The 8,194-nt window shown below is 41.2% G+C and overlaps 1 protein-coding gene across 5 annotated transcripts in view; it reads left to right on the top strand.

Moving 5' to 3' along the window:
• Positions 1 to 8,194, top strand: part of IDUA (alpha-L-iduronidase) — a 56,773-nt gene that overhangs the window by 22,842 nt on the left and 25,737 nt on the right. The window lies entirely within an intron of this gene.

The raw sequence follows: 8,194 nt of genomic DNA, 5'->3' as shown, positions 1-8,194 counted from the left end.
TAAATTTTGATGTTTCATAAGCACAGAATATAATGCACTTTTATGCTGAAAAGAGAGGTATTTTTAATATTAGTGGCAGTTGTTTTGGGATGGAGGAAAAAAGAAGAAAAAAGAGTTATACATGAACATGAAGACCATGGAGTAGAAGAGCCATCACTGTCATATTTAATAACACATCACTAGCCTAAATTGTAATGCCAAAAGCAGGTTCGGAATAGAATTATCAGCTCTCAGTTTGAAGAGACATGTAAGTTTGCATCTCATTGAAAACTGTCTATAAATGCAATTGGTTAGTTCTACCTCCTTTATTGTAAGAGGTTTTGCTATATTATATATTCAGGAACCAGGAGCAGACATTGGGATGCCATTTAAAGAGCTGCTTTTTCCAGATTGGGTTATAGTGCTCATTTGTCAGTTTTGAAGTATTCAGAAACCACTCATCACAAAAATTCTGCAAGATTAAGAGCAATACAGTGGATGACATACTCATTGTGCCTTTTCACCATCTAAGTTATTAAACATCAAAATATTAGGAAATGAACATGGTATCATTTAGTGACAACCTCTTCTATTTTTTGTTTTGCAAATAAGTGATATATTCACATTGGACATACAGTTGCCTGTGGGCAGGCAAGGATTGATATAGGAAGACACACCTGAAAGTACATCTGCCATGCAAACAGATCGAGGAGCAGCTGTGCTTCACTGGACGCCATGTGCTATCTGTACTTTAGACATTAGAGAAGTACATCAGCTGAGAAGTCTAGCTGCAAATGTTCACACCTTCAGTATTTAGCTCCATGTTTTTCTTGTCTTAGACTGTTTGTTAGTTGTGCCATTACGTACTCCTCAGTACAGATCTCACCAAGTGCAAACAAGTTTTGAGAATCTAAAGATGGAAGAAGTTAAACACCTGATAAAAGTAGCACAATGTTCATTAATGCAAAATTTCAGGTCCAGTTAAAGCATCTGAGTGGAACCTACGAGTAACCTGAGTGCCAGCAAGTTGTAGAGAGCAGACCAAATAGAGCACTGTTGAATTTGATTCTTGTTGCATATTTGGTAGCAGGGAGGGCAATCATTCCAACTCCTTGTTGTGATATTACACAACAGTAAATAAGCTATGTCCTGTGCTATAGTTGGATTCACATACTTTTGGACTATATTTCCACATAGAGCTAACAGGCGAAAGTATAGAAGGAGCATAAAGAGAAAATAAAGATGTGAAAATGAAGGAGTGGCAATAACAGTACTGTGAAATGAAACCAGTAAATCAAATACGTACCATGGAGACTCATTACTGAAGGTACAGTATTAGACTGGGTGTTTGAATTAGAATGCTGGATGCATACAGAGAACAGTTCTGCTGCTTGGAAAGAAAAGTTTAGTAACAGCTTTCCCAGGCAGTGCCAAAAGGAATTACGTGCTTGAAGCAATCTAGTTTTAGCAGTTGGTCATCATTCCTCTTCCTTGTGCATCTAAAAAGTCACCCTTTAATCTTCATTAAGGATATAATCTCCCTACCCCCCTTTCCAAAACTTTTGCTTATAGATGACATTATTTGGAGCTCCATCATCAAGGGCAGCATAAACCCACAATGAACAGTTTACTTGTAACCATGTGTTATGCAGGAGGATATTACCTCCATACATCAAACTCAGAAAGAAAGATATCGTCTCACAGCCCAGCTCACATATGGTGACTGAGCCTTTAAATTTGTAGTGCAGAATCAGTGAAAAAGCTTTTCCTGGTACTGGATTTGCCCTATCATTATTTGATTACTTCCCTTTGAAAGTGAATGTAGACACAACAGATCTCAACAGGGGATCACAACAAGATCTCACAACAGTCTAAATTATCCATGCCTAATTGATCTGATTGGATATGTTTGCATGTCTGGAGAGGCCAGATACTAAAATACCTTATGCCTTATGCTTTTGCCTAAATTGCTTTCATAGCCTGTTTGCCCTTTTACATCTTGAATTTGTTTTAAAAGGGGGAAAGTGGGGGGAGGAAGAGACACAACAGTCTAACAATATTTTCCTAGCAAGCTAACTCACCTCTGCACAGGAAGCTGTTGATGCTTTGTCTGCCTCTCTCTCTTCCCCCCACACACAGCACGCTCATTGCTGAAAGAAGGACTGAGACTGTGCTCTCAAAAGCAGGCTGAGTAAGAAATGGAAAGTCATAGGCCGTGATTAGCATCAGCTTGAAAGCATTCATTGTTTGCTTGCATTTCTGTGCATGGGAGTTTTAGCCAGATCACAACAAGGATTTTGTGAGTTGCTTTGCAAGGTATAGATCAAATAACGCTGATTTCAAAGAGGAAAGAAGCTAATGAAGATGTCGTATAAATCGCAGTCAATTCTATTTTTATGTATTTAAAAAAATAAAAAGATTCAGCTGAATCCACGTCCTCCTGACTGGCTTGTAGAAGAGGCAGTGATTTCCAATAAATAACAGATGTTGTATTTTGCATCTTTGAAGCCAATTTGTTCCTAAACCACAAAGATTCGTCCTTCTTTTTGTGCATGTATCATTCTGGTTGGCTGTGTGGATGGATTAACTGTGACAAGCTGTGACATCAGCAAGGGCTGGATGCTGCTTGGCTGAGTGGTTTTGTAATGCATCCTCCCAGTACTGCTGGGCTGGCTCATTCACGCTATAGGGTGAGTGAATTCTGTGTAGTACGGGCCCAGAATGGACTGAAGTCTTCAGCATTGTGCCTCTGTGCAGAAGCTGTGCTATAATTCTAAAGCAAGCAGATTTTCAGTCCCCGCTTGCAAAAATGGTACAGCTGAGAAGCAAATGCAGAGAAGTATTAAAGCTAATAAATAAACCCAGAAGTGATAAAATATGCCAGTTCTTCAGCATGGGCACAATAGTCTTTGGTCTTGCAACTTTAAAAAAGCCTCTGATGAGGTTTTTGGTCTGTAACACATGTGTGAAAAGCACAGGCTGTGTTTTGCCTGGGGATTGCCTATGAGGAAGAATCAGTGTTAATGAACCTGCAAAAGGTCAAGTGATCGTGGTTATTTTGGGATATGGGGATTTCATGAAAGGGAGTCGATTTACCATACCTGTAATGATCATAGCAAACACGAGTGAGTGGAGCAAGAGCATGGTAGAAGCAGCTGTGATGTGAATGAGTACTGTATTCCCAGCTTCCACTGAATTCAGAAGGGGGAAATGTTTATTAATAACACAGGAGCCTGCTGATTTCATAGGTAGTCATTAATGATCTTGTGCTTAAACCTGAAGTACCAATCTAGTAGGGGTTTTTTGGTTGACATTGAGGAAACCTGGAGCAATAATTACTGAGAAGGCAGCCTCTGGAAAGATGAATAGTAATGAGGGCTATTCTGCCCTTCATATACTCTCAGGTATCATTTCCATAGTGCTCACAGTCCCTTAGGACCTGCTTTTAAGGTCTGGAGGTTTTTAAAGTACTGAGCCGAACAAGAAGCTTATGTAGACAATTGGTGGGTTTGGAGCAAACAAGGTCTTTGTAGCAGCCTGAACTTTAAACTGGCTTCATTTCATTCCTCATAGTTGCAAAAGTAAGTAAAAACCAAGGAGGCAGGTCCTTTTGTGTTGTAAGAGGGACTTGCAGGGCAACAAGTCGCCCTGCTGGAAAAGCTGAAAGATCAACTTGCTGACATTTCCCATCCAGAGCTTTTGACCTTCATCTTGAAGATGCTGTGCTCACAGTTTACATGCTTCACTGTCACGTCAATAGCCTGCTCTTCTGGCAGTTACTTCTGAAGACAGTTCTTTCTGCAGGACCTGGTAGCAGCAAGAGTTTGAACTGGCATAGTTTATTGGTGTTTGTTCCTTCATCTTTCCAGTGAACATCTTGGCTTTGGCTACTGAGCTCCTCTCCAGGTTAGACAGGCATTTGTATCTGTTCTGGAGTTTTATGATCTCTAAAATGGCATCATGGACTCTAGAAAGCAATTCTTTGGGACGCTGTACCTAAGGATGCTCCTGATAGAAGTCACCTACTGCGAGAACTGTTTACTCTTGATTTACTCTTGAAAGGGAGAATTTAATTATCATGCATATTTACACTTATCAGAACAACAGTGACTGTGTGCCATGTTAGCTTCTGACGTGCATGGTAACTGTGTCCACCTGAAATGCAAAGGGAGGCCGCACCAACTGAGTGAGAACGTCAGGATGAGAAAGGCACTAGTCCAGTATATGGATATTTCCTGATCGTATCAATCCTAGGCCAGACAAAGCTCTCTTCAATAGAATGTTGGTGGTTACCCTACATGTTACTTTTGAGTTCCTAAACAGGCTGTGACCTACTGACAGGGGTCCGCCACAAGACTTCCTATCCCAGGAAAGTTTGTTTAGTACATTACAATAAAGTTTGATAAAGTTAGCTTGACGTGTTATCAGAGATTCAATACTTGACTGAAGATTACCCGGAATGGAAACACTCCCTGCCTGTGTTTTTCTTGCTCTCTTCTCTGTAGATAAGATATTTAGTCCAATGTCTGTGTGTGTACTTGCTTTCCAGGGTGTGCAACTATATCCTGGGACAGGATCAACCCAGGGCAGAAGAGAAGCAGCAGATGCTGGGCACAGGAGGCTGTACACTAAGGATCAGTATCCACAGCTGTGCCAACTGGAGCAGATCTGGCTATGATGATGTAGGGTGTTGGCCACCAAAGCTAGCTTGCCCCTGCCCTCCCAAGAGATTTAAGCTCATCAATGGGAGTAGGCTGAAAGTGGCGTGGATAAGAAAAGAAGCACAACACGATTATCTTACAACACTTTGGCAAGCTATCCAGTAGCTGCCTATGCACCTGAAAAGAATTTCCCTCCATAGTGGAAAAACCTTACTCCATAAAAAGAGAGGCAGTGGAAAGCTGTTAACATGGGCCTGTAACCTTTGACTAAAAGGATGGCCCACAAAGCAAGCGTTTCCAAGGAAGAGGGCAACAAGATTTTGTGACAGCCAGTGGACTCCCGTACTCATCACTACTCTTCATGTTCACAGCACAGTTGTTGCTCTTAAGAGGCAGAACATATACATGGGTCTGGAACTGAGGCCATGACAGAGACTAGAAAGAGACCTCACCAGCAGGCAGCAGCCTCTGGAGTAGAGCAGCCTCAAGCCTGGAGCTTGTAAGGCCATTTGTGCCAGGATGCCAGTAAATATGCTTTAGTGCAGTTGCTTGTTATGACTGAGGATGAAGAAGGCCTTATCTGGCAAGTCTCCCAGAAAAAGCCCAGTTGAGGAACATTTGAAAGCCAGGCACAGACAGGAGAGTGATCACCACTCCACATCAGAAATACCTAACAGCAAATAATGAACAATCCCACTCTGGCAAGCACTCAGATGAAATGGCAAGGACATAGCCTTCTGCGTGTTCATAAATGAAGACAGTGGTGTCTAGAAACCATGATTTAAGGGCAGAGAGATCAGAAGAGGAGCAGACAAAAAAGAAGAATGTAAAAGTTTGTGAGCTTGCTACCAAGGGCTAAATCATAGGTGCGCACCAGCAGGTCCTAGGTCAGATGTACAAAGCGGTTTTGAATAACTTTGACAATGTCAGGTGAATTGATCCTGGGTCAGGGATTTACCTTGTCACATGCCTGTGACAGTTTTGATCTGGTCTTCAGTGTCGTAAAATTATAGCACTCCTGGTAAAAGCCTGAAAGTTGAGCCAAACTTCCTCATGCACTATGTTTGTAAATAATACTGACTTGTGAGGTTCCTGTTGTGCCTCACACGTGGTAGTCAGTGTGGCTTCCGGACACGACATGGCAAGTGGTCATGCAACAGTGATACTGTATAGGCTCTAAAAAAAGCATCAATTTCAAATCACAAAAGTAGTATGGGTAAGGATGAGATCGAGATCTGAGAAAGTGGCAATCCTATCTGTCAAGTTATCATTTTATTAATAGGAGCACACTGCCTAATCCATTTGCAAGCAAGAAAAGATTCTCATAAAGTGACAGATCAGCCAAAGGATGTAACAAGTGCCTTTACACCTCTGCACATAACACAGTATTTCATGTACTGTCATTTCAGTATAGGCTAACAATGGCATTCTGCTTTAAATGTTTTACTTAAGTGATACAGGAGGAAAAATGTGGATGTGCTGGGATCTTAAGTATACATAGATCAGATAAAAGGCCTTATTTACCCATATGTTTTCATATAGGTCTGTGTAGACCTTAGACTGGAGTTGGGAAGACACTCATTCCTTTGCTATTATCTAAATGGCATTATTAAGTTTTTACAAGACAGTAGAGTTAATCATTTTATGCTCACTGACTGTAAGTGTGCATGTAAGCAAATATTTCAATAGAACACAGGGTACAACTGGAAATAGTTAATGGATCTGAGGGAGCAGAGCTACCTTTTGCAATAAAATATTTGTCTTTGAACTTTGGAATAGGACTGTCAGACTTTTTTTTCTTTTTAACCTCTGTCTAAGCCAAAAAAGCCCCCTAGTTCCAAATGGCCATTCTTTAGTTCAACAATAACTTTTAAAATGTTCTGATAAATACTAAAGCAAATAAATGTATTTCTGCTATTTGCTTGTTTAACAGCCACACCATTTGACTGGTAGGAACTGCAAGCCCACCAGTGGCTGCAGACATGACAATTTATGTCATGGTGGTAGGGCATACTTAGAAAAGACAGCTTCAGATCTTTGGTAAAAGAATGTAACCATGCTGGGGCTAAGATTTTGTCATGGCTGGGGCTAAACCACGACAGATTGTATGCTTGGTTACATCCCAGGTGGAGGTGAATATGGGTTACATTTGTTTTGCCTGTCCTGTTTTCCTCTTCTAGATCAGAGATGCTCATGGCACTTTGTCCTCTTTGGGTTGCACAGTTCCCTTCTTTATTGACTAGGCAATTCTATCAGCCTTTCTTAATTCTCTGAGAACTTCAGGATTGCTATTACAGGTTCTTCACTGAAACCTTCCCTGGCAAGAAAGCACAGAGGAAGGGCCTTCATCTAAGAGGCTCAGAAACACATAGGAAGGCACAGAAAGAAACAAGTTGTGAATCTCAGCACAGAGCCCAGCATTGATTTAAGAGATCTGCTGACTGCCCCATTCTCACTTTTTTATCCCATGTGCCCAACATGCCTTGCTAGCACTGATCCGTTACAGGACTGTAAGTGATTGTCTCTCCCCTTCCATCATACCTAGGACATTGCATCTGCAGTTCATTTGTACAGCTTTCCACCCAAGCAGAGGCAAGGTGCCTAGGAAAGAGTAGGCAAGACAGCAGAGGCAGAGCTTAGGCTGCACTGTACCAGAGAAATTAGGTGTAGTGCTCTGGCAAGGCTGGAGAAATCAGCTTTGAGAGGTGCTGGCAAGACCCTGATCAGCCCTCCTATATGGCCAGGGCTGGACTTACCTCAAGTGCTTACAAAGCCTTTTGCTCAGGGCATACTGAGGTCAGAATTTGGGCACCATGCCAAGGCTGTGGCTTGGGCCAAATGGCAGTCACACTACCAGAATATTGTCAACAGAAGTTCATTTTTAATTCCTATTTGGCACTTCATACTGGCAAAACTTCTCCCACCCTGTCAGATTTCAGTTAAATCAGGCCACAAGTTAAGAACTTATGGGAAGTCATACACCAACCCACATACTATGTTATATTTGTTTTCACTAGATAACAGGCAAGAAAAGCCTTTCAGGAATTTAAAGCATATCTTCAAATGTATCATAGATAAATTACAAATGCCAGTTTTTATCCCCTGAAAAGATGTAAAAGGTAAAAGAACTCCAGTGTTGCCATGCAGGTGCATGCCCAAATTTTACTACTTGTGCTTCTGCAAGATTCACTGACACAAAGGGATGCACCATGGGGGTACTCCTAAGTCTTTGAACATATGTATTCAAAACCAGATAAAAAGATTGCAGCCTGAGAACCTGAGAGTACAGGAGAAATACTAACCAAATGCTAACAATGAAGCAAAAATTACAGACGTTGTGTGCATAAATTCAGTATTCTTTGAAAGACACAAAGTTATTTCTCAGCTGGACCTAAACCCATAGAAAGCACTACTAAGAAAGTGGTATTATATATTGCAAATTAAGAGAACATTAAAAAAGACTTCATATGAGACAAGGTGGAAACCATCTGGCCTAGCAGTAGGTAATTAAATGGAAACTGAAAAAATGAGTTAGCCAAAAAAAAAATCTTCGG

The sequence above is a fragment of the Grus americana genome, chromosome Z (genome assembly GCF_028858705.1).
Source record: "Grus americana isolate bGruAme1 chromosome Z, bGruAme1.mat, whole genome shotgun sequence".
Lineage (NCBI taxonomy): Eukaryota > Metazoa > Chordata > Aves > Gruiformes > Gruidae > Grus > Grus americana.
The sequence above is the reverse complement of the archived record's forward strand: the minus strand, read 5'-3'. Positions and strand labels throughout refer to the sequence as shown.